This window comes from Ambystoma mexicanum, chromosome 1p (genome assembly GCF_040938575.1).
Source record: "Ambystoma mexicanum isolate Mex_15411 chromosome 1p, UKY_AmexF1_1, whole genome shotgun sequence".
NCBI classification, from domain to species: domain Eukaryota; kingdom Metazoa; phylum Chordata; class Amphibia; order Caudata; family Ambystomatidae; genus Ambystoma; species Ambystoma mexicanum.
The window spans coordinates 1184539772-1184566939 of record NC_090921.1 but is presented as its reverse complement, the minus strand read 5'-3'; positions in this window follow the sequence as shown (position 1 = coordinate 1184566939).

Below are 27168 nucleotides of genomic sequence, written 5' to 3'. Positions count from 1 at the left end.
ACAGTTCAAGATTCAACGTTGCCAGGAGTACTTAGAAATTGTCAATAGAGGAAGCAAAAGTTATAAGAAAGAGGGAAGACAAGGGAAAGCCTTGGATGCAAAGAGAAGTGATTCACCCTAATTCCTCAAGCAGAACACAGTACCTTATTCAATGAAGAAGCTAGTGCCACTGCAGTTGTTCCTGATAGTTTCCTGCAGACCCATGGTTCCTATAGCTTCGGTGCGAAGGAGGAAGTCTGGAGGGGTCTGCACCACTCAGAGATGAAGCCGGCAGCAGCGTTGGTGAATAAAAGGTGCGCTCCTTAAAAACAGGAGAGGCTCTTCAGATGGCTATCCGGACCGCTACAGCAGTGTGCAGCTATATCGACCAAGAAGAGGATCCTCTAGCTGTGGAAGATGAGCTGGTTATCCCCAACAGGCTCAAGGGAAGAAGACTCCAGACTGGATCTTCTCTGTTCGTCGAAGGTTAGATAGAGCGGGACTGCAGCAGGGCTTCACCGGGACAGGGTAGTTGCAGCAGCCGTCTTCTTGTCCGCTTCTCTTCAGTTCTTTGTAGTTCCAGTGGCGACTCTGACTTCTAGCCCAATAGAGCTGCCTTTTCATGCGAAAATCCCACAATTCACACAGCCTGGCTGTCAATCACACAGCAGGGGGGTCGTCCAGTCCGGACAACCACCTCAGCCAATAGTGGCAAAGTGTGACTTGGGTTTCCTAGGATACCCTGTGCAGGGGGTGACTACACCCCTCCCACACATTCAGCCCACCTAGACACCCAGGGGCCTGGAGGAGGGCTTCTTGGCAGAAGCCCACCAAAAGACAGTGAACAAAGGAGGCAAACATGGTTTGCAGCGCAAAGTAAAACACAAGAAGGACTTTAACAAAAAGAAATGGCGAATAAATCCGACCGGAGCCAAAAGAAAAAGTATTTGGTCAAGCGGGTTTATGTTTGAGGCTAATATAATAGCCTAAAACAATACCACATTTGTATAATATAATCGCAGTAGAAAAGTTGGGGTGGATACCACTGCCACGTCTAAATGTTAAAAGAGCAAAACAATGCTCTAGGAGGTACAGATAAAAAGGGATAGGAGTAACCCTTTCCAGTACTCCATGTAAGAAGGGATGTACTGGATCTGTGGTTAAATGATTAGGTAAAGTTAACGGCAACTTTACCTTTTTCTGGGGGACAGTAGTCAGCCTCAGAAAATTGAGTCGGTGGGAAGTCTAAAAGACAACCCTGTGTCACGGCATTGAAGGTGCTGTGTAACACACAAAAGAAGGGGGCTACTGAAGTGGTGTATGTCAAGGATGGCACTCTGTCAAGAGTGGCACAGGGCACCCAGGTAAGGTTTGGGTGGCTGTGCTGAAGTAAGGTGACAGATAAGCACAGACACAGCAGGAAGCTCAACGAGAACGAAGAGTAGGCAAGTGTAGCAGGAAATAAAAAGTAACAAACAAACTGGATTCCCCCTTGGGGTGTATGCAGAAATGGGAAAGAGTGTTCCACGGACCTTAGGAAACTCCAGCCTTCTGCATAGATTGCTATTACAGGGGCCTACGCTGTATGCTCATGGCTGGGAACAACAGCTGTGGGTGTCTGTAACTCTGAAACGCGACATGGGAAGGGGCAGAGGTTGCCTGCCGGAAACCAACAGTCAAGCTCTGTACAAAGGGATCTACATATGATACAAGAGAAGACAAGAACAGAAATATCCAGGGAAAAGGAAGTCGATGAGAAAACTAGCAGGAGGAAATGAAGGAAAAGCAGTATAACTGAAATGGTTAACCTAAGGGAAGGACAGAGGACTCAAGGAAGAGAAGGACAGGGATCAAGAACAGAGGGTTGAAAACAAGGAAGAGAGCAAGGGAGCAGCAGCCAGGAAACAGAGGGTCTGCAATAACGGAAGGCACAAGGTGCAGGTAATCTGTTATGGACTGCAGAGGACTGTAGTAGGCTGCAAGGCAGAGAGCCCAGAGGAGCAGGACAGAGAGCTGTAGTAGACGGCAGACAGAGAGCCCAGAGGAGCAAGGGCTGAAGGCAGCGGAGTGAAGCAAGCTGCAAGGCAGGGAGCCCAGAGGACAAGGGCTGTAGGCAGCGGGGTGAAGCAGACTGCAAGGCAGGGAGCCCAGAGGACAAGGGCTGTAGGCATCGGAGTGAAGCAGGCTGCAAGGCAGGGAGCCCAAAGGACAAGGGCTGTAGGCAGCGGAGTGAAGCAGGCTGTAAGGCAGGGAGCCCGGAAAGGGCACTGAATGAAAAGCAGGATAAAACAGGAACAGCATACAAAATCGTGACTCAAGGCAAAAAGGGGCAGGGAGACTCTTGATGCAAGAGACTGAGCTCCTGCAGCCAGCTGCTTAAATACCGCCCTGCCCTGTACTGAAGCAGGCTAATTGGCAGCACCTGGAGCAGCACACCTGAATACAATCTGCCTCCTCCCTCTCTGGTCCTGAGATGGTGGAAGCAGCACTGATCCCTAGGGCTTCTGGGGATTGTGGTTCCAATGCTGACGAATGGGAATGGCCAGGAATTGATAGCTGTAGCAAGGTGCATTGTGGTACATGTAGTTAGTTGAGTTAAATAAGAAAGCACCAAAGTCACACAAATGGGAATTAAGGACCAAAGTGTTAATAGGGGTTGTTCCAAGAGTATTCTGAAGATAAATGAATAACAAATAGTCCATGATGGTTGCCAATGTGTATGCCCATGGTGCAGGCATGACAGTATGCCTCTCTCCAGGCCCCTCTCCAGGCTCCCTGAAGACTGACCAACAAGAAGAGCAAGACCAAGACCTGCCACACCGTGAAAAAGTCTTATACAAAAAAGGCACATCATGAAGCACCAAAAACTGTTTAAGGCTGCAAGGTGAGAGTCTTGAAGGGAGGAGACATTACCAATGTTCCGAACCTTTGAGGTAGAAGTCAAAAAAGACAAAGTCTTAAGGGCACAAAACCCAACAGTGCATTAATGAACTGAGGAACTGTGAAGATCTGCTGCAGGCTCCATGGCATATATTGCTTTGAAAGTAGTGGTCTTCCTTAGGGCTGGCAGCTGTACAGTACTGAGAGGTGGAACCAGAGATACAGCTGAATTGGTTGCTCTAGGAAGGTTTTCCAAGGCGTCAGAAGCAGCAATGGCAAAGTCAAGATCTGCCGCAGAGACTTCAGGAGTCACAGCGGCGGGTTCACCATGAGTTGCAGGGAGTTCAGAAGCCACAGCAGCAGGGAGATCATGAATGGCAGTAGGTAGTTCCGGTGCTGTAGCAACTGGGAGTGTAGGTGCCATAGGCGAACCAGCGGGCAGGGACACACCTGAGACTGATAGAGTAGAGTCTGGTAGTTTAAGTGCTGCAGAGGCACCAGCAGGAACAACCGGAGCTGTAGCCTTAATAGAAGAGCTGTTAACTGGCATAGCAATAGGTACTGTCCTTGCAGGCAGAGAGGAAGGGGGTGCTTCTACTGCAGTAAGAGTGATGTGAGACGCTGCATCAGTAGCAGATTCTGGAGTACTAGCAGGAGAAGCAGCAGAGATTGGGCTAGCAGATACCGTAAAAAGGTAGTATGGCTGATGTGGGGTTAGGATAGGGTAGGCTTTCTGATGGCTGGCCTTCAAAGTCTGGTGTGCTCAGGTTGTTAGGTGGGTCTGGGGTATTGACTGTTGGGAAAGCTGGATTCCAGACAGGTACTGGGTATAGTTCGGGATCTGACTCATGGCCTGGGGCACAAAAACCCCTAGAAGCAGAGTACATTTCTGATTTGGTCACTTCAGTAGAGGCTGTAAGTGTGAGTAAAGGACCCTCATCAAGGGTAAGAACGGAACAATCCTTTGACTCAGCATGATCTCCAGTCAGATGATTACACTTGATTTGTGGTGTAATGGCAGTGTGAGTGATTTGGCCCACCGAAGGAGTTAATTCTTCAGTATCTGAACAACAGCCTGAGTTACTGTGGCTAGGAAGTGAATGAGCTGTGTCAAACTTTAGAAGGGATGCATATGCCAAAGTCAGGTCTTCCATCTGCTTTGTATAAGTCTGTATCTTTTTCTGCGTTGCCATTCCAGGCCTTATCATGTCGACCTCTAAAGACAGAATGTCGAATGTTGGACATAGTGTCAGATGGTCTGGTAAATTGTGTCTCTTTGCTAGATTCAAACAATGCAAATAGACAAATTCATCATAGAGGTCTTCTGTGTGTCTTTTAAGGCGCAAGAGCTGCTGTTGTAACTGGCATGTTCCTTTTGCCAGTTCTCCAACTTCAGAATCTAGTGTAGCAGAAAAGCCAGGTGTAGCGATATGAAGACTGACCTTAGTGTTATCGTGGTTAGTAGTTACTGGGGAAGCATTAAGACAACTGATGGTCAGTATTGGTCTTTTGTACTCAGGACCAGCAGCACTAACCTCAGGATACTGAATGTCTTGCCCTGTTAAATGAGGGTTATCAGCAGTCTGGGGAGGTTGTGTAGCTTGCCAAGCCAATCTTGAGCATATCACTTTGGCAATAACGTACTCTGGTTGAGAGTTTGCCACAATGAGTGCAACATCTTTGGCTGAAGCAGTGTTCAGACATTGGTCCGGAGACCGGGCAGCCTGGGTTAAAGGAATACATGGTTCGTGTACAGGCTGAATGTTGAATGCTGTGTCAGAAGAAATGCCAGAAAGTGCACAAATGTTTTCCACTGTTTGGGCTAACAAAATCTGCAAGAAGCCATTATCTTGCTGTAGTTCTTCTACAGATAGGGACTGCGGATCATAGTTGCAAATGTCATAGTAATTATACATAGAAGAAGGGTCAGAGAGCCAGTGAGTGTAGTACTGTGCTTGCAAACCCTTGTTTACTAGGACGAGTCTGTCTTTTGAACTAAGGTTTTTGTTTGCTGTCCTTAGGAAAACTTTAGATTTTTGTAGAGGTTTCTTGGACCGAAAATAAAGCATCTTTGGTCTGTGTGTGCCTTTCCTGCCTATGGAACAAGAATATATTGGCTCTTGCATTCTGTCAAGGATGGCCCTCTGTCAAGAGTTGCACAGGGCACCCAGGTAAGGTTTGGGTGGCTGTGCTGAATTAAGGTGACAGATAAGCACAGACACAGCAGGAAGCTCAACAAGAACGAAGAGTAGGCAAGTGTAGCAGGAAATAAAAAGGTACAAACAAACTGGATTCCCTCTTGGGGTGTATGCAGAAATGGGAAAGAGTGTTCCACCGACCTTAGGAAACTCCACCCTTCAGCACAGATTGCTATTACAGGGGCCTACGCTCTATGCTCATGGCTGGGAACAACAGCTGTGGGTGTCTGTAACACTGAAAAGCGACAAGGGAAGGGGCAGAGGTTGCCTGCCGGAAACCAACAGTCAAGCTCTGTACAAAGGGATCTACATACGATACAAGAGAAGACAACAACAGAAATATCCAGGGAAAAGGAAGTCGATGAGAAAACTAGCAGAAGGAAATGAAGAAAAAGCAGTATAACTGAAATGGTTAACCTAAGGGAAGGACAGAGGACTCAAGGAAGAGAAGGACAGGGATCAAGAACAGAGGGTTGAAAACAAGGAAGAGAGCAAGGGAGCAGCAGCCAGGAAACAGAGGGTCTGCAATAACGGATGGCACAAGGTGCACGTAATCTGTTGTGGACTGCAGAGGACTGTAGTAGGCTGCAAGGCAGAGAGCCCAGAGGAGCAGGACAGAGAGCTGTAGTAGACGGCAGAGAGAGAGCCCAGAGGAGCAAAGGCTGTAGGCAGCAGAGTGAAGCAGGCTGCAAGGCCGGGAGCCCAGAGGACAAGGGCTGTAGGCAGCGGAGTGAAGCAGACTGCAAGGCAGGGAGCCCAGAGGACAAGGGCTGTAGGCATCAGAGTGAAGCAGGCTGCAAGGCAGGAAGCCCAGAGGACAAGGGCTGTAGGCAGCGGAGTGAAGCAGGCTGCAAGGCAGGGAGCCCGGAAAGGGCACTGGATCAAAAGCAGGATAAGGCAGGAACAGCATACAAAATCGTGGCTCAAAGCAAAAAGGGGCTGGGAGACTGAGCTCCTGCAGGCAGCTGCTTAAATACCACCCTGCCCTGTACTGAGGCAGGCTAATTGGCAGCACCTGGAGCAGCACACCTGAATACAATCTGCCTCCTCCCTCTCTGGTCCTGAGATGGTGGAAGCAGCACTGATCCCTAGGGCTTCTGGGGATAGTGGTTCCAATGCTTCGCGTATGGAAGAGGACAAAGACGCATTTAATCCATCAGAACCGATAGCCATTATTCCCGAAGGACGGATTCAACATCAGATTGCTGCAATTACCTGCTGGGAAGACCTGAAGACTGATCTCCAAGTACAGATGGATCAGACAGACCAAAAGGAATGGTTGAGTAAGGGGGACCAGTACTCCATCAAAGATAATCTACCATACTTTCAAGGAAGACTGTATATTCCAGACAAGGAAGTGCGAACCAAGATAACAGCGAATTATCACGAGTCATTGGTGGAAGGACATCCTGGAATCGCAAAGACTAGAGCCAAGATCCATAAAAACTATTGGTGGCCCTCTTGGAGAAAAGATGTTGCCCATTTTGTCACAACTTGCGGTGTTTGCGCACAAAACAATCCCAATAATTTAGCCCTGCAGGGTTGTTGAGACCATTAAGAGTACCACCAACACCATGGCATACATTGTCTATGGACTTCATTACCGATCTGCCAGCCTGTGATGGGGTTAAAATATAGGTTGTGGTAGACCTATTTCCCAAAATGGCACATTTTATTCCGCTGAAGGGGCTCCCTACCCCTGCTACTCTGGCCACAGTATTGGTTTCTGACCGGGGAACTCAAGTTGTTTCAACCTTTTGGAGACGGTGAACTAGCCCAAATCGACCTTCGTCTATCCACAAGACACCATCCCCAAACCGATGGTCAAACGGAGAGAACAAACCAGACGCTGGAACAATACCTGAGATGTATGCTACAGCAAACAGAAGGGTCCTGGAAAAACATCCTCTGGTTAAGTGAATTCGCATACAACAACTCTATTCATACCAGCACTGGACAAACCCCATTTTACACAATGAATGGTCGGCATCCGTGAACATCTTCGTTTGACCACTTGACGAATTGGAGATGCCAGCGATCACACATCCTTGCATAAAATGATTACTCAGTCTCTTAAAGAAGCTACCGAATACTTAAACCGAGCTAAGGAACAGCAAAAGAAATTTGCAAATCGACGTAGAAGAGAAGCCCCGCAATATCACGTCAGGGATAAAGTAGGGTTGGCATCCGGAAACATTCCATTAAAGGGACCTCGTGCCTTACGGCCAAGATACCTAGGACCATACCCAATTAAAGCTATTGTGAACCCTGCAGCCAAGAAATTGGATTTACCAGCTAACATGCAAATCCACCCAGTTTTTCATATCTCTCTTCTAAAACCAGTGAAACCGGTCACTCAAATTTCAACACCACCAGAACCAGAGATCATTGCAGGTGAACTTGAGTATGAGGTGAAAAGTATCCTGGACTCCAAGAAAGTGCGCTCCAAACTTTACTATTTAATCGATTGGGAGGGCTACGGGTTCCAGGATCATACTTGGGAACCAGCTGAATTTGTCAATGCTCCACGACTCAAACAATTTCACCGGAACAATCCCACCAAACCAGGACCAGGGGGAAGGACAACCGTGAGAGGGACCTTGAGGGGGAGTGCTGTCATGGCCACTGGTCAAGAGCCAATGGACCCAGGCCTGGCGCCTCTTGCGCCAAGCTCATTTAAAAGTGTGCTCTGCACACGGTATGCTTAAGGCATGTGCATCTAGGCCGGGCATCGCCATAATGAGGCATTGGAAGCACGTGAAGAAGACAGGGGGAGTGGCAAGGCGGGGCCTAAAGGGAGTAGCTGGGGCCAGGCTATATTAGCCAGCCCCACCTGCATGCTGGCGCTTCACGTTAGTCTGTTGGAGCAGCGTAATGCTTACCGCGTCTACAGATCCTTACCTGTTCCAGTTCAGCACGAGCATCGTAGTCTCCGGAGTCCATCCTGCATCTTACCTGGAACAAGCCAAGCCATCGCTGGAAGCACTGCTACCCGCTTCCAACTCTGCAGTCACCACGCGCATCTTACCTGAGGCAAGCCACGCCATCGCTTGAAGCAGTACTAGCACTTCCAACTCTACAGCTACCACGCGCCATTTTATCTGTCTCTTCAAATCCACCTCTTGCAGCTCATTGCATCCTTACCTGACCCGAACGCCCATCAACACGGAGTCATCTTCCGGCACAGCATCCTCGCGGATCCTTCCATCTGGCAGCCGGCAGGAATTCAGAGTCCCGCTCACCATCAAACACTGACGGGCTGCACCTGAAGAAGAGACAAAAGGCACAAGGTTAGCAATTGCAAACTTTAAACACTGGGCAGCGCAACTTGCAAACTTTGCGCATCATCCGGAAATCCAACTTACCTCTTGTAGCTTTTCTGGATTGAACTCTCTTCCATCACCTCGTTCTTGTGAGTCCATCTTCATACCTGGAGGGAGAGGAAAGGACAATATAACGTTACGCACAATAATCATTGGGGAAATCATCATCACGAATAAGGACAATATCATTGTTATAAAACACCTACCTTCAAGGCGGGATTGGTCAAAACCGGTCTGGGCCACCACGCAAAGGACCAGTGACGGAACTAGGTCCATCCACGGCGCCCCTGCTGAGAGAAAGCAAGACGGAGAGCTCATCCTTACACTAAAACAGGTGAGCTTGCATGGGCAAACTCTTGCTCACTTCATTCTGGCATGAAAGGGTCAAGGGGAATCACAACACCACCACGCCATTCTCATTGCCTCTCATCTTCCCTCAGGGGCAGTATCGTCATCCATAGCCTTCGATTTCGCAGCAGCTGGGGGTGAGAGTCAATCCAAGGGAGTGAAGTCCTGGGAGGGCTCCAACCATGCCCCAATGTCCTTGCAGAGACCAGGTGGGCGCAACACTCACCCCGCATGAAATAGTGACTGGGAGGTGAATGAGAACACCTCTCACCCCTCCGGCTAGGGTTAGAAGTGGTGCCCAGTCTACCGCAGAACTGTTAGGAAAGGAGTTACGTGATTATCCTATTTGCATGACTTCAACTATATCTGTCATTTCAGATCAGCTCAAGCGAAAAGAGTTTGAGGCAGTGCAGAACACAAAAGGAGATGCTTCAACAAGTGGAGTTAAAGAACTCTGTCTTCCCAAACCTTTCCCTGGAAATGAGGTCATAATCCGCAATCATACTCGAAAGAGGTATGAACCTCGCTTTAAAAGGCCCGTTCATTGTAGAGGATGTCATGCTGTCTGCAGCCAAGGTGCAAGGCAGACGTGCTTGGACTTTTCTAGGTGACGTAAAGATCCATGCTGGAGAACCCGCTACGCACTCACAACATCGGAAGCAAGCATCGGGGAAGAACCACAGCACCTGCAGACTAGATCTATGGTGAGGAAGAAGGATGCAGAAGCTGCTGAATAAAGATAAAGAATTAATTGGACTGTAGCTTAGTTCGGGACACTTTTTTCAGTCATTAAAAAGGAGTTAAGGGAAGTTATTACACGCTTGAGCAACAGGAGTTTGGTGACTTCGGAGTGAGGCATGCTTAAGCCTTCATTGAAAAGAAAAAGATATGCCAGATCTGGAGTTTATTTTCGACAATTGGAAAAAAGAACAGAATCCAGATTAATTTCTTACTGAGTTTTTGTGTTTATACTGCGTGCATACCCTGCACTTATGGGGAGAACTACTAGCGTTCATGTGTTCTTGCAAGATCCTAAAAATTGTCCAATTGTGAGGAGATTGCTCATAGCAATTGTTGAGCAGATTCTCCAGCTTCCTGAGTTCAGTGGAGAAAACCAAATGCCCCTATCACTGGATAATGCACAGACTGGTCAGTTTAGTTTTCTATTACCTGATTGAAGAGTGCCTGCATCGTGTTGGAAGACAGACTGATGTCAGACCGTTCCTAAGAGACCTGAGGAACAATGCAGCGCTTAATGAAATTATGAGAGACATTATCAACCAGGTGAACGGATACTCTGAAAGAACATTGAGAACTGAATGAGACATTTCTTTCGAGGGACAGATCCGAGATCCATAGGGAAAAAGAACTCTTGTTTCATGCTGAAAGAAAATCATCATGTCGCCTGGTGAGAGACCAATTTGTGGCATTCATTGGGAATTTGTCTTCATCATCCAGTAAGCAACCTGCTGATCGGGGAGATTTACAGAGCCGACTAAGCAGATTCCAGAAGCGCATAGTGTTGTTCCATTAAAAAGTGTTTTTCCTTCCTTAAAAAGGAAAAATAGGACGCATTAGTAGCAATATCGTCATGCCAGATCCTGAGAGATGTCTATGATGTACCAAGAGCCGTTGCTGCAAAATGACGTATCTTTGTGTGATTTATGCTTGCATTTTGTTTATTGTGATATTGCTTTCATTCAAAGTGAACTCCGGGAGGATAGCTCAGAGGATATCCGGGAGGATAGCTCAGCGGCAGCGTGCGCGTCTTAGAAGCAAGACGACACAAAGCAGCAACAGGTTCGATCCCCGGGTCCGCGCTTAGAAACCTCTAGGTGTTTAAGCGCGTTATAAAAATACGTAACTAAGACAACAAAACAAAAAAAAACACAATTACGCAACTAAGAAAAACAAACAATTCCTGTAACAGCGCCTCAATGCCTGCAGGCTGTGTGAGCGCTTTATAAATGTAAAATAAAATAAAAAATAAAAAGTGCGTATGTCTTATTACATAAACAAAAATGGAACGAGAATTCCTGTGCATCTTCCTGAACAGAAGGAAGGTACAAACGTGGCAACTACTAGGGAGCCGAGACCTTATGTGATTATTCCTACTTTAGAGATAGACACGAGAGCACCTGGCCCTGTGATGAATAAGCCTCGGTTACCTTTAGAAGGAAATTGCGTCTATAGACTATGCAAGACATTTTGATGCCTAAAATGTATGTTGATAGAATGAAGCACTGGGAATTTTCTCCTACAAAAGTAGCACACGTAGTCCACTGACAAATGATTCTGTAATTGGTCCAGTAAGAAGGAATTATGGTGACATACTTAATGAAATGATAATAGAAACTTATAAGAGAAGAATGAGATCTAGGAGAAGTGCAAGGGAGAATGATCAGGAATTGAATGATTACCTGGATAGTACTGCACATTTGGGGAAAACATATGGTATCAGCATATGAAGGAAGCTGGAAGAAGACCTTCAGAGGAGGAATGCTTTGTATGTGCACTCCTGCCTTATAGCATGGGGAAGTCTAAAATCTTCATAGATAGATGTCCAGACAGCACATTGTCTATCACTCATAGCACTATGCCCGACAAGACACCAGTTCACGGCCCGAGATGCCTATCTCAAATGGGAAACTGAATGGACAGATCCAGATGAAGATGATTATGCCCAGGACACAAAGACAAGAGAAAGAACTCACACCAAGAATCATGTGATTAGGTATGAAAAACCTGGAGTAAAAGGAGCTGGAATCAGATGGGAAGTAAACAAGAAACTTGAGAGTCTAGGAAAATCTGCAGAAGTTCGTAGAAGGAAAAACAGAGGCGAAATGCACATTTGGGGATCAGTGCTATCCCCAGATGGCTGGGAGGAATGATTGGTTATCTGAAAAGCATGTGTGGTCATTGGTTGTTACAAACCAGCCATTGACATAGTAAAGAATGGATGCAAACCATTATGGCCAAGACTTGCTAAGCTACTGACCTGGGTCGAAGACAGAGGAGGACCCTTACAGATAGTGCCTTTGGAGAGTGTAAAATTGTGCTTCAGAAATAATGGCACAAGAAAAGTTGGAGAGAACCACAAGGATCTTTGATGTACCAGGAATGAAATTTGGAACAGCAGTGATCATGGATCACTATTGGGCTTGTGGATTCAGAGCATATATGAAGCCACCAGAGGATTGGGGAGGACGATGTTCACTAGTGAATGTTCGCGTTTCAGCGTTGGTGATTACGAAAACTCACCTGATCATCAGTGAATTTCAGAAAGAAGATGCACACTTAAGAAAGAAGCAATTGAATTGTATAACTGTTTTTGGAGGGAGGGGAGATTGTGTGATTCAATGAAGGAAGCAATCATCACAGTGGTTCCGAAATCTGGAAAAGATGTAACTAGATGGAATAACTATCGGCCAATTTCTTTACTTAATGTGGATGTAATTTTTTTTTTACGAAAGTACTGACAGTAAGGCTTAAAAAATATATGGGTGATTTGGTGGAGCATTCCCAGAAGGGTTTCATGGAGCGACCATATGGATATGATAATATTCGGATGTTGTTGGATATTTTGAGCTTACCGGACTCAGAGATAAAGGATGTTTTTTTGATCTTTTTAGACGCTGAGAAGGCCTTTGATAGGGTGAATTGGAGCTTTCTGAATTATACACCGTCGAAATTGGGTTTTGGTCCTTTCTTTCTTAAGGCTGTTCAAGCCCTTCAAAATGGCATCTCGGCAAAGGTAATGGCGAATGGGGGGTTTTCAGCGTCATTTTCATTATTCAGGGGCACTCGCCAAGGTTTCCCTTTGTCTCCGCTGTTATTTAATTTGGTGTTGGAGCCCCTGTTGGCATATATTCGACAGATGGGTTGTATCAGGGGGTTTGCAGTGGGTGATGGGGAAGTGAAGGCTCTGGCTTATGCAGATGATGTGGTGATAGTCTTAAATGACCCTGTTGTTGGGGGTTGAATGTTATGGGAGGCTTTTGATGAGGTAGGTAGGTTATCCGGGTATCGGATCAATTGGGATAAGACGGTGGTCTTTCCGGTGAGGCCTTCGCCTGGTTGTGAACAGCTGTTGGGATGGGACTGTAAATGGGAGTATACTAGTGTGAAATATTTGGGGATTTATATTACTCGTGATTTTGGTAAAATAGTACGTTTTAATGTTGATAAAGTTATTGAGGTTCTTAAGCGGGATATTATGAGATGGGGGCGTGTTAGTCTGAATCTTTGGGGCAAAGTCAATGCTATTAAAATGATTTTGCTGCCGAAGATTCTATATGTTATTCAATCTCTGCCTTTGCGTTTTACGAAAGGAACATTTGTACGTATTGATAGATTGTTTCAGGATTTTTTATGGGGTTTGGGAAGAGGGCCAGGATTCCCCAGTACATTATGGTTAAGAGTGTTAAAGATGGAGGATTTGGGTATCCGGTTTTGAGTAATTATTGTAGTGGTTTCTTGTTGAAGAAAGTGTCTTGTTACTCTAGTATTGATCAGACCCGGACGCCGTGGTGGGCACAAATTGAGATGCCGCGGTTTTTGCCCTAGGATATTAAACGTTTATTTTCTTTTAGAAATTTGCCTAAGAAGATGCAGTGTTTGAAGTCTGTGTTGGCTACTAAGGAGGCGTTGTCGTTGTGGGTTGATGGTACTGGTCAAGGTTTATATCTTTATGAGGAGGCCTCCATTTGGCATAATCCTGGTCTGCTGTTTGATAACAAGGTGCTGTCTTGGAAGAGTTGGATTCAGAGGGGGGGTTTGACTATTGGAGATGTGTGAAATGAGGCTGGGGTAATGCCTTTTGAGGGTTTGGTAGAGAAATTTGGTTTGCGGAACAGAGAATTGCGGCGATATAATATTTTGGTGGCTTTGCTCATTGAGCGGAGTGGGATGTTGGATGCTCCCTTTTTGAAAAAGCCAGCGAACTTTGATATTTTGGAGATGGGTTTTCAGAGGGTGTCTGCGTTTACGCAGTTTATGCTTCCGGACAGGCAATGGTTGGATTTGTAGGAAAAGTTGAGATTGTCATGGACAGAGGAGTTGGGTAGGGAGGTAACATTGAGAGAATGGGATAAGATTTGGAGAGTGCCGGCTACAGCCAAAGTGGATTTGCAGTTACGTTACATCCATCAAAGGATAGTGGTCAGGATTTATTGGACTCCAACACGTATGTGCAAGATGGGTTTGGTTGATGATGCATTATGTTGGGGTTGTGGGAGAGAGCAGGGTACACTGTTACATATGCTATGGCATTGTGTTAGGGTGTTAGACTTTTGGAGGGAGGTTCTTGACAGGATTGACCAGATTTGGAACATTGTCTATCCACGTAATCCCTTGGCAGTTGTTTTTGTCGTGTGGGGGTGGGTGTACTGTGAGTTGAGTGACATTGTGTGCAGTGCATAAAGTTTTGTTGGTGGCAGCTAAACAAGTGTGGAAGGTCTGGAAGACACGGAAAAAGCCGACGGTAGAGTGGATTCTGGATGTTAGAGCATTATCGAGGTTTGAAACGACAATGTTTCGTAGACGGGACAGGGCAGACCTTTGTGATGAAATGTGGCAGGATTTTGAAGATCTTTATGGATAAGGCTAGGTGGTGTAATGGAGTGGAGCGCAATGGTTTACTTTCTGGTGCCATTGTGTTGAGGGTGGGGGGATTTGTGTTGTTTATGTGGTTGTTTGTGTGGTCCTGCTGGTATGTTATTTGTTTTGGTACATTTGATCTAGTTTTTGATTGATTTTGCAGTATATGTTGGTGGGTTGCGGGGTTTTGATGTAAAATTCTGTTGTATTGTTTCCCACTATTGTATGTTCTGCGGCTCAATGACTTTGGTTGATGTTACTGTTATTTGTTGACTATTGTTGAAAATAAGAAATAAAGAGAACAAAAAAAAAGAAAGAAGCAATCTGCTGAACTTCTAAACCGAGTAAAGAAAGAGAACTATTTCTCAGCAAAATCAATAGAAGATTTTGATGCCATTCCATATGATCACAGACTGTTCAGCCAGACTTCGTCAATCTTCACATTGATCTTTATGCTGAGAATCCAGGTTGGAGCAAATAACAAATGGCTGCAGATTACCAGATGGGAATTGCTGCAAACAATTAATACCACCATAAAGGGATGCAATGCTATCAGAGAGGAGCTGAGAGCAATACGACTGATGACTCTGCAGAACAGATATGTCCTAGACATGATCACAGCTATGGATTGAGATGTTTGTGCAAAAATGGGAGAATCATGTTGCACATTCATGCCTTCTCATGACGACGAGAATGGAGGCCAATAGGAATGCTAACAAAGCTACATGTCCAGATGATGGATGAAGTGGAGGACATTGCTGTTGACAGTTGGTTTGGATCATTCTTTTCCTGTATTCCACAATGGATGGCAGATATGTTCAAGTTCCTTGGAGCTCTGATAGTGTTGGTGTTGCTTGGATTCTGTGTAATCAGGAGCATAATTACACAATGCAAGAAGACAGCAAAGAAAGCCATAGGAATGAAAATCATGATTGGGGATGGAAGGCCAAAGACTTGAAAGATGAAGAAATCAGAAACTTTGTGAAGGCCAGTATCCATGCACCTGAGGTAACAAAATTCCTGTATCCAAAGAATGATAAGAAGTATGTGGGAAGATGGATCTACTGCAGTCCAAGTGGACAGTGCATGCTCGTGACAAAGATGAGCATGTGAAATCAGCGGGATGCCTGAAGGGAGTCATAAAGATATGGATCCCAAAGTAGCATTTCTTCAGACAAGGATATCTAGGAGTGAGGGATGATGGGAGAGTGGTTGATGCGCCAACATATACAGGCCTCCTTTTCAGTGTGTCACAGTAAAGAAAACAAATGAATTAAAAGTGAATAACAGAAAGGCGAGGTTGGATGAGCCACAAAGCCAAGCCAAGAAAGTCAAGGCCTTATCAGGCTGGAGTGAGCAGGCATTGGATACAAATCATGTGAAAGAATAAAATTTCTGTTTAGAAGCCATGAACCAAACAAGGAAGACATCAGAGGTCTATTACAAAAATAGTATTTTAATACACGAGAAGCTCAAAATCATGGTCTACAGTCATGTGGACAGATGAAGTTGGACGGACAAGAGCATCACACCTACGCATCAGCGCAGAGCGTGCCTTCAATCCTCTGAATTCTCCAGAGCTAAGAACACTCCCAAGCACAAGTTCAAAGTTTTAATTGTCAGTAGACCACTGAGGTGATGATAGACTGATATGTTAATTGGTGGGAAACTCTGCTTTAGACGGGCTTACCAGCACTTGGAAGTCCAATCTGCGTGCTGCTAATGTAGCTTGAATAGTACTGACGAAGGTTAGAGTGTCAACCAATTATGGGGACGACGTAATTAGCGGTCCTATAGTTTGTGGAGCCAATAAGATGTTGTGTATTTAGTGACGTTCATAGTGGCCTTTTTGAGGGGAGGGCTTAGTTGCCCAACCTGATGTTAACAAGCCTATCACTTTCATTCATTGTCCAATACTAGTATAGAGTGTACACTTAGATAGTTCCTTAGTCCCAATTACATTTGATCCTAGGTTTTTGTAGTTTGCCACATAGGATGACGTTGGAAAGCGTAGGTTGAACGTCACCTATGACGATTTTTTGATTTACAAGTTTACTTTTTTTTAATGCATTGAGAGAAATTGCTATGCTAAGTTGGATGATGTCTGTTGTACTCCCTGTTTTAAATAATTGATATTAAAACAGTTATCCTTTTTGCCAACTACCTGAGTCGTTTTGATTATTGATGTATGAATAAACTCTGCATCCCCATCCATCTCAAGGATATTGCTAATCATCTTAAAGGGCTGTATATCACCCAATTCACTGTTATTCACATGTGTCCTCTTGGAGAGCTTGCCATTACATTTTAATAGTACATGGAAGAGTATAATATAGTATTTCATGAGAAACATGTTTGATTTACCAACAAGACAATCATTTGGCAAAGACAAAAGCTGGCAGCTGCGACATGATTGGTAGACAATATTAAAAAAACAAATATACATGTAAGCTGTATCGAATTGTAGTTATTCAGGTAGGTGTGAGTCTGACTGAAAAAAGCCTTTTATGTTCAAATTGCAGATTTCAAATGCATGTTTCTGCAGAAGGTCTTATTGTGTACAGATGTCCCCTGCAGTGAGTAGATAACAAGGGCAGTGTGTATAATAATGGATGCGGCTGCTGGTTAAACATAGTGGTTAGATAATCTTCATCCCGAGATGCTCCTTGCAATATCCGGTTCACCATGGTAAAAACCAGTAGCATTAAGCATATTTTGGATCGAGCATCGAAACTGCGCAAACAAAAGGAACAAGTTGCTTACCTGTAACTGTTGTTCTCCAGCATGGGTCTGGCATGGATTCACATGCTCATGAATATTCCCCGTCGTCAGGCCGGGAATCCTCGGTATAGAGAAAAATCAGTATCAGTTTTGTTTCTGATCTGTCTTTCTCAGTAGTAACCAATCACTGGTCTCTGGGTCATACTGCCCCCAGCCAATGACTGCCCTCTCCCTAAGCCCCGCCCCCGGCAGCCATCCTCAGATTTGGTAGCACGTGAAGTGGCAGTATGACCAAGTGAAGAGCGGCAGAGGGGTAGGAGGGAGGGTTCGCATGTGAGCCATGCCAGACCCATGCTGGAGAACAACAGTTATAGGTAAGTAACTTGTTCCTTCTCCAGCATGGGGTTTGGCATGGATTCACATGCTCATGAATATAAGAATACATAGCAGTATACACATGCACAACCAAGGGAGGTGGCAAAAGGCTCAATATCAAGCAATACAACAACTCAACATTAAGCAACTCTTACCTCCTCATCAACCTCACCTTAGGCGAACAGGTTGCCCAGCACTGCCTGGCCGACTCTGGACTACTCCCTGGAATCCCGGTCGACGCAGTAGAATCTCGTGAAGGTGTGGGTCGACCTCCACATAGCAGCCCTGCAGATGTCGACAAGGGGCACACCAGACAGGAACGCCGTAGTAGCAGCGATCGCTCTGGTCGAATGGGCTCTCGGACGGCCTGGCAACGGTCGGTTTGCCAACCGGTGACAGTGCATGATGCAGCCGGAGAGCCATCTGGAAATGGAAGTCTTCGAGAGAGCCTTCCCTTGATTCACAGGTCCAAAGTTCACAAACAGCTGTGATGTCTTCCGAAAACTCTTCGTGCGGTCCACGTAGAACTTCAGCGCTCTAGCTACATCCCGCAAGTGCAGAGTCCTCTCAGCCGGCGACGAAGGCGACGGGAGGAAAACTGGCAACACCAAGGGCTCGTTGAGGTGGTAGTCCGACGGCACCTTGGGCATGAAGGAGGGGTGCGTCCTTAGCACCACCCTCGTGTCGTGAAAAGTCAAATATGGAGGCTTGCAAGACAGGGCCTGGATCTCTCCCACTTGTCGTGCAGAGGTGATGGCCACGAGGAATGCTGTCTTCCACAACAGAAACTTCAACGGCACTGAATGCATAGGCTCGAATGGGGCCCCCATGAGCCTAGTCAGCACCACGTTGAGCTCCCACGCCAGGGCAGGGGCCTTCACCGGCAGGAATGATCGGAACAGTCCTTTCATAAATTCCTTCACCAGTCGATGAGACCACAAGGACGCCCGTCCTGTAGTTCTGGTGTAATGTGAGACGGCAGCCAGATGTACCTTGATGGAAGCGTGAGACAGGCCAGCCTTGGCCAAGGACAATAGGTACGGCAATACTTGCGGGGCCGTAATCCGCAGAGGGTTAATCTTCTGTGCACGGCACCAGACAGAGAACCTCTTCCATTTGTGTCCGTAGCACTTGAAAGTTGAGGATGCCCTGGCCTTCGCAAGAACCTCTCTGCAGTCGGCCGGGATGTCGTATCCTCCAAACTCTAGTGCTGCAGGAGCCAGGCCTGCAAGTTCAGCGACTCTGGTTCGTGATGAAGAATGGCGCCTTCTTCTCTGGAGAGAAGATCCGCGTCCGTCGGCAGCTTGACTGGTATGGACGCTGACAAGTCCAGAAGGTCAGGGAACCAGATCTGCCTCGGCCACGCCGGTGCGACGAGGATCATCCTGCACCGGGACCTCTTGAGCTGGTTGACGAGCCGGAGTAGCAACGGCAACGGCGGGAACGCATAAAGGAACAGGCCGTCCCAAGGGAATGAGAAAGCATCGCCCATGCTCCTCGGTTGGGGAAACCTGCTGGCGAACCTCCGGCACTTGGAGTTCGCCGCCGTCGCAAAGAGATCGATCTGGGGTTCGCCCCATCGTCGGAAGAGTCGGTCCACTTGATCCTGGCGCAGTTCCCACTCGTGGCACGAGCGCAGCTCTCTGCTGAGTGAGTTGGCGATGGTGTTTTTTTTATCCCTGACAGATGAAAGGGTACCAGAAACATCCCTTGGGCGATGGCCCAATGCCACAGATCCTGGGCTTCCTTGGATAGGGCAGGGGATCTGGTTCCGCCCTGCTTCCGAATGTAAAACATCGTGGTGGTGTTGTCGGTGAAGATCCTCACCACCTTGCTCTTGAGGGACGGAAGGAAGGACCTGAGGGCCCAGAACACTGCACGGAGCTCAAAGATGATGTGGAGAGTCTTCTCCTACGGGAGCCAAAGGCCTCTCGCGTGGAGACCCCCGGTGTGCGCTCCCCAACCTTCCAGGGAGGGATCCGTCGTCACCGTCACCTAGTGGGCCGGGCCTAGGAAACCTGTTCCCGCCATCAGGTGAGAGCGGATACCCCACCATCGTATCACCTGACGGAATGCTTTGTCGAGCGGGATCCTGTCCTCAAAGCTGCCCGTCGTCTGGATCCAGTAGGCGTCGAGGAATTCTCGCAAGGGCCGCATCCGAAGTCTGCAGTGGCGCACCAGATAAATGCAGGAGGACCTGATTCCGAGGAGGGACTTGATAGACCTCACTCTGGCCGCGTCCGTGGCCAGCAGACGTTGCACCTTTCCCAGGATGGTCCTTATCCTCTCCTCCGACGGTGAGGCCCGCCGCACCTCTGTGTCGAGCTGTGCTCCCAGAAACAGGGCGACTTGCGACGGGACCAGGTGGGATTTTGGAAAGTTGAAGGAGAACCCCAGGTCCGTGAGCAGCTGGACGGTCTTCGCAGTGTGTTCCACGGTGAGCTCCCTTGTCCTTGCCTGTATGAGCCAGTCGTCCAGGTAGGGGTAGACGTGGATCCCCTGCAGGCACAGCCGCGCCACCACCGGTGCTAGGCACTTGGTGGACACCCTGGGCGCGATTTTAATCCGAACGGGAGGGCCTTGAACTGGTAGTGCCGCCCTTTGACCACGAACCTGAGGAACTTTTGGTGTCTCTTTATAATAGGGATGTGGAAGTATGCATCCTCCAAGTCCAACAACGACAGGAAATCGCTCTCCTCTAGCTGTCCCAGCACGTGCTGGAGGGTGACCATACGGAACTTCTGTGCCTTGATGTATTTGTTCAGTCGTCGCAGGTCCAGGATGGGACGCCATCCTCCTGTCTTCTTCTTTACGAGGAAGTATCTTGAGTAAACTCCAGAGCCCCGAAGCCTCTTTGGAACGAGCTCGATGGCACCTTTCCTGAGCATCGCCCTTACTTCCAACAGCAGTTGAGGTATGTCATTTTCCTTCCTGGCCACGGGAGGAATGCGGGGGCACCTCTTGTGGAACTCGAGGGCCTGCCCCAGGGCCAGGGCGTCCAGCACCCAACGGTCGGTGGAGATGGACTCCCACATGCCGACGAACTTCGTCAGCCGGCCTCCCACCGGGGTGCTTCGGCAGGGGCCCGACCCGACGGTCGGTTCAATCTTGCTTGGAGGCCACTTTGCCTCCTTGACCACCTTGACGACGACGGCGGGATCCACCTGACTTGCCGCGTCCCCTGTAGGCCCCCTGCGACGAAGATCTTGCCGCTTGATGGTACGTAGAGGAGCTGCTGCCGGCTCCCTTGGAGGCACCCTGTCTGCCTCTGGAGCTCCGAAAGGACGTCCGTCGCTGTTGGAGCACACCCAGTGCACGGGCCGTCTCCGTGTCCGTGTCCATCTTGATCGCCTGAAGGGACTCATCAACCGCCTTGCCAAAAAGGTTGTTCCCATCGAAGGGCATGTCCAAAACCTTGGTCTGTACGACCTGGCGGAAATCCGTCGCCTTGAGCCATCCTCGTCGTCTCAGGCAAACGCTGTTGCCCAACTGACAGAAACCGGTGTCGGCGATGTCCATAGCCACCGTAATGGCGTGGTCCGAGGCAATCTCACCTTCCTGTAAGATTTCCAGGGCCTCAGTCCTCTTGGCGTCCGGAAGGAAGTCCAACAGAGGGGCGATCTTGAACCATAACTCCCTGTCGTAGCGGGCTACGATGGCCAGGGCGTTGGCCGTCTTGATGGTCGTCGCTGCACATGAGATGACCCGTCGTCCCATCGTATCCAGCTTCCTACCCTCGCCGTCCGGCGGGGAGGTTGAAGTCGAGGCCGATGCCCCCCCGCTTTCTTCTTGGCCGCCGCCGAAACGACCGAATCCGGGGTAGGTTGCGCCCTAAGGCACAAAGGGGCAGCGTCAGGGACCCGGTACTTCTTCTCGTACTGGTCCCTCTTCGCAGGAACCGTGGCAGGGTTCTTGAGGAGGGCGAGCCCCTCATCCCAGATGTCATCAAGAAGGAGTACGGCGAGGACTGTCTTCCTTTTAGCCTTGTGCCGTTGGTAAAGGAACCCTTCCTTCTTCTTTTCTTCGGGGCAGAGCTGGAAGAGCTCAGATGCCCTGGAAATCATAGCATGGAAGGATCCAATCTCGTCGGGCGGGAACGCCCGGGCAGGGGGCGACGGGGGACACGTCCCGTCGTCGCCTCCGTCGTCATCCGTACCCGTCGTAGTCGTGTCCATGCCTGTATCATCCCCGTGGGTAGTGGACCGGGGGGAAGGCAGAGAAGGCCTCAGAGGCGGGAGAGGAGGCCTAGGATGCGTCCTCCTCCTCTTAAGAGGTGGGCTCTCCGAAGGTCCTGGCTCCGGTTCCCCCGTCGGGTCTGGCTCAGGTACCTCCGTCGGGGGAGGGGGCAACCTAGTCCTTATCTCCAAGCATAAGGACTGGATGGCTGACAAAATGGCCGCTGAGGTGTCCTGCGGTGCCGGAAATGACGGAAGCGAGGGCTCTTGAGGAGCCTCGTCTGCGTCACCGTCGCCCTCGTCGTCGCCCTCGTCGGGATCCCTCCCGATGGGCTGGGCCTCCTCCACAACTTGGATGAGCTCCTCTTCAGAGGTCGTGTCCGTATCCACGACGGCCACCAACCCCTCCCCCACCCTTTCCAACGAGGACTTCATGGGGGTCTTCTCGGTGGGCCTGAAAAACGACTCCCTCCGCGGTGGCAGGGAGACTCTGGTACCTGAGGGCGCCTCCACAGGCTGAGCCAGGGCCGCTGCGACATCCTCAATCGAGGTCTTAGCAGGGTGAATTAAGGCCAACGTCACCTTCTGTACGCCTGGGGACTTCACCTTGGGGGGAGGGTCTGAGCCTCGCTCCCCCTCTGCCTGGAATCTTCGAGATCGACCGGGGCCTCTCCAGAAGCTTCGCCGGGTTCTCAGACTTCCTCTTACCCGAGCCAGAGTGTTGGCTCGTGGTCGATGGCGCCGGGGAGGGTGCGCCCTGCCTGGCAGCCAAGGAGCCTGACCGTTTGGCGCTCCCGGTGCCCGCGGACTCGCGGTGCTTAGCCTTTTGTTGGGCCCCCGTCGCTGGAGCACCCTCACAGGACTTAGAAGACCGCCCGGACTTCTTTTTCTTCTTCTCGCCTGGTGGGCTCTTACCTTCCAACCAGTTGGCGAGACGGAGGTGGCGATCCTTCATGGTCCGCTCCGACATGTTCCTACAAAACGTGCAGTCCTTTTCCTTGTGCGTCTTGTCCTCATGGAGACAGTAGAGGCATAACGAATGCTCGTCCTCCTTGAAAACGTTCTGAAATTGGCATCCAGGGCAGGTCCTGAACAGCTTCCCCGGCGTCGAGCTCCCTTTCTCCTGGGCCATGTCCGGGGTAGGCCTCGGAACTTCTGGAATCCTCCAAAAGCGTAACTCGATGAAATCTTCACCCTTGAGGGGCGTAGAAACTCCGAAACGGAACCCCGTTGATCAGAAGTAGAAACGGTGGAGCTTGAGGCTCTATTTAACCGAAAAAATGAGAAAATCTCCTGAAAAAAGCGCGAAAACGCAGCAGAAAATCGAGAGCTACAGCACGAGGACTCCCAACACTTTGTCAGGAATGGCACTCTGTCAAGAGTGGCACAGGGTACCCAGGTAGGTTTTGGGTGGCTGTGCTGAAGTAAGGTAGCAGATAAACACACATAGCAGGACGTTCAACAAGAAAGAAGAGTAGGAAACTGTAGCTGTGAGCCAAAAGGGGCAAAAGATACAAAGGTACAAACAAACTGGATTCCCTCTTGGGGTGTATGCTGGAATGGTAAAGAGTGTTCCACGAACCTTAGGAACTCCAGCCTTCTGGACAGATTGCTATAACAGAGGCCCACGCTGTATGCTCATGGCTGGGAACAACAGCAGTGGGTGTCTGTAACACTGAAAACGCGACAAGGGAAGGGGCAGAGGTTGCCTGCCGGAAACCAACAGGCAAGCTCTGTACAAAGGGATTACATAAGACACATGAGAAGACAAGAACAGATATATCCAGCGAAAAGGAAGTCAATGAGCAATCTAGCAGAAGGAAATGAAGGAAAGGCAGCTAGACTGAAGTAGATAACCTAAGGTGGAGTACAGAGGACTCAAGGAAGAGAACAAGGGAGCAGCAGTCAGGAAAATAGAAGGGCGGCAAAGTAGGAAGCAGGTCTGCAGTCAAGAGTGGGACTAGCTGCAGGCAAACTGTAGTGGACTGCAGAGGACTGTAGTAGGCTGCAAGGCAGAGAGTCCAAAAGAACAGGACAGAGATAGATTAGTAGTAGGCGACAGACAGAGAGCCCAAAAGAATAGGGCTGCGAGGTAGGAAGCCCAGAGGAGCAGGGCTGTAGGCAGCTAAGTGTAAAACAGGCTGTAAGGCAGAGGAGTGTAGAAAGCCGCAAGGCAGGGAGCTCAAGGGACAAGGGCTGTAGGCAGCGGAGGAGGCAGGCTGCAGGGCAGGGAGCCCAGAGGACAAGGACTGTAGGCAGCTGGAGTGAGGCAGGCTGCAGGGCAGGGAGCCCAAAGTACAAGGACCGTAGGCAGCCTGAGTGAGGCAGGCTGCAGGGCAGGGAGCCCAGAGAACAAGGGCTGTAGGCAGCCGGAGTGAGGCAGGCTGCAAGGCAAGGAGCCCAAAAGAACAGGGCAGCAAAGAGTGAGCCCAGAGGAGCAGGGCCGCTGACTGTAGAGAGCTGCAGAGGACTGTAATAGGCTGCAAGGCAGGAAGCCCAGAGGACAAGGGCTGTAGGTAGAAGGCAGCGGAGCATGATCGGCTGCAAGGCAGGGAGCCCGGAAAGGGCACTGGATCAAAACAAGATAATGCAGCAACAGGAACAGCATACAAAGTAAAGGGTCAAGGCAAACAGGAGCGGGGAGATCTCAAGATGCAACACACTGTGCTCCTGCAGGCAGCTGCTTATATACAGCCCTGCCCTGTTCTGAGGCAGGCTAATTGACAGCACCTGGAGCAGCACACCTGAAGACAATCCGCCTCCTCCCTCTCTGGTCCTGAGCAGGTGGAAGCAGCACTCACTGCTAGGGCTTCTGGGGATTGTGGTCCCAATAACGATGAATGAGAATAGCCAGGAATTGAGGACTGTAGCAAGGTGCATTGTGATAAATGTAGTTAGTTGAATAAAATAAGAAAGCACCAAAGTCGAGCAAATGGAAATTAAAGACCAAGGGTTGAATAGGAGTTGTTCAAAGAGTATTAGGAGGATAAATGAGTACCAAGTAGTCCATGAAGGTTGCCAATGTGTGTGCCAGCGGCGCGGGCATGACACACTTGAACGTGCGGTAAAAATCTGAGGATGGCTGCCGGGGGCGGGGCTTAGGGAGAGGGCAGTCATTGGCTGGGGGCAGTATAACCCAGAGACCAGTGATTGGTTACTACTGAGAAAGACAGATCAGAAACGAAACTGATACTGATTTTTTCTATACCGAGGATTCCCGGCCCGACGACGGGGAATATTCATGAGCGTGTGAATCCATGCCAGACCCCATGCTGGAGAAATTGTGATGCTCATTACAGCAGTTATGTCAGAAACCTATACAAGTATACATATTGGGTAAGGGATCAAATCTACAATGAGTCAGAAAAGTTCCCTTCCACCGATCCTGCAGTTGTATTATTCCACAAAGAGAGCCCTCTTTCCTTTCCTAAAGCAAAGAGGTGTTGATGAGTGAGGTGGTCGCTTGCGGACACAAGGTCAAATACTGTGAGGAAAGTTCACACCTAGTGTAGTTCATAAGCCCTGACCTACGTCCCTATCTCTGTTTAATTTGCATTCTTTGAACCTCCAATCCCCCAATAGGATGGACAGCCTGCATACATGCTTGTCAATGTACACTTCTTTTAGGAACTGTGGAATCCTAGGCCTAGGTTGAGGCGCCATGCTGCGCGGGATACTGTGAAGATACTCCTGCAATAAATCTATTTTTTTAATTATTAATTGGTTGGCTTGAAAACAAACCTTTTGCTGACAACAACCATATTAATTACATATTTGCGTTACATTAAGTGTATCTTAAAATAAAATGCATTTCAATCCATAATTATGAAAAGAAGAAATGAATGAAAATAAAAGAAAAAGGATAAAGCACAAAATAGACATTATTATAAAAATATCATTTAAAAATCTTATAGAAGTTAAAGCCAGGCCAATGGGATCCATTGTACATTGCACGTGGCCTGTAACTGCCTGCACTACAGACTGCCTCCAGGGGCAGTGTTCCCATTCCTTGAAATTAGCATTAGGGTATTTGTGAGGAAACATTCCTCTGGGTATATTGTATGAGGGCTCATTATTTCGCACTTCAGCAGAGATATCACAGACTGCATGTTCAATTCACCACACCCCTTTCTGTAACTTTCAGCATGCTTCTCTTCACTTGTATTGTCACGCTGCCATGGGCTGAGTAATGATGAAGTATTTTCGTTAGTTGTATGCTTCATTGCACCCAGTCCATATTACTGTGGTGTGGTGCAAACATGGAAACATCAGCTGTTAAGCAGTGCCAAATTCAAGCCCCCCTTTTAGCTGGCATGTGCCCTGTGCCTTCACAATACTGACTCACACCAGATTTAGTCCAGAGCCTCACGCCTGAGTCTCTCACACTGGTTGAAAAATGGGATGTCTTCATTTAGTTACATTTCAGAGCCTTAGCTAAAATTCGGACCCCTCTTTTCCTACGGTCTCCACCATTATACCATCCTAAAATGTTCAAGTAAGGCACGTCAAAATAAGTTTATTTTGGTCTGCAGCTGATAAAACCACATTACACATCCTTTTACTAACATTTAAAATGAATATAAAACAGACAGACTCCAGAAAATAATACTAATCATGTTCCTATTCAATATTTGACGGTCATGTTTTTGAACATCCCTAGCAAACTCTCGCCTTTTCATTCTTTAAATGCAATAGTGCTTTCCTGAATAACACCAAGTTCCATTGCTCGATTCCAAAGTGTCACAAACAATGACTTCTTTACAAACAATTAATGGTCAGTGTACCAATTGAAGGCTTCTTGATCTCAGTATCCATACATCATATAAATTGATACTGCAAAAATGACAGCCGTACAATCAGTTACTTAACATAGATGAGTCGCATCCTACAAAGTCCTTACTCTCCTTGTCTTCAGGAAAACTAATACAATGTGTAAGATACTCTGTTGGCTTTACGGGCAGTTGGTATATGCAATTCCTCTGCAATCTAGTTTGAGTTGTAGTAGTGCATTCTGTGTACTTTTTGGTGAGGTAAATGAAATTATTGTGAAAAGTGTTCTCATAAATAGCTATCTGACTGATCCTAAAATGTTAGCCTGAGCATGGCACCTTGATTTATGACAGGACAATTAGGCTTTAATGGAGGAATGTGATGTTGAGAGACAAACTCAGAGGGAAATGTGGGTGTCAGAAGTAGGACGGAATTTGTCAAATGTGTCAAACTTATGTGCTTTAAGAGTTTGTTGTTTCGCAAAAAGGTTTTGAGAAAACGAAACAAAAACACATGTTTATAATAGTGATTTTAAATGTTCACTAGTGAAATACCCATACTGTACATTATCTGCACACACACACACAAAACACACACAGACTCAAAATACCATTACATACCTGGTAGTATATTCCATTTTGGTAACACCCACAATGTTCAATAGGGACACATTCCAGGACATCAGAGTAAAAGTCATCATTACACTGACAGCCGTCTGAGCAGGTGGACTTGCAGCATTCTAAATTGTTGATTCCAGAACATGTTGTTGTGCAGATGTCTGTACACGTGGAGTAATGGCTA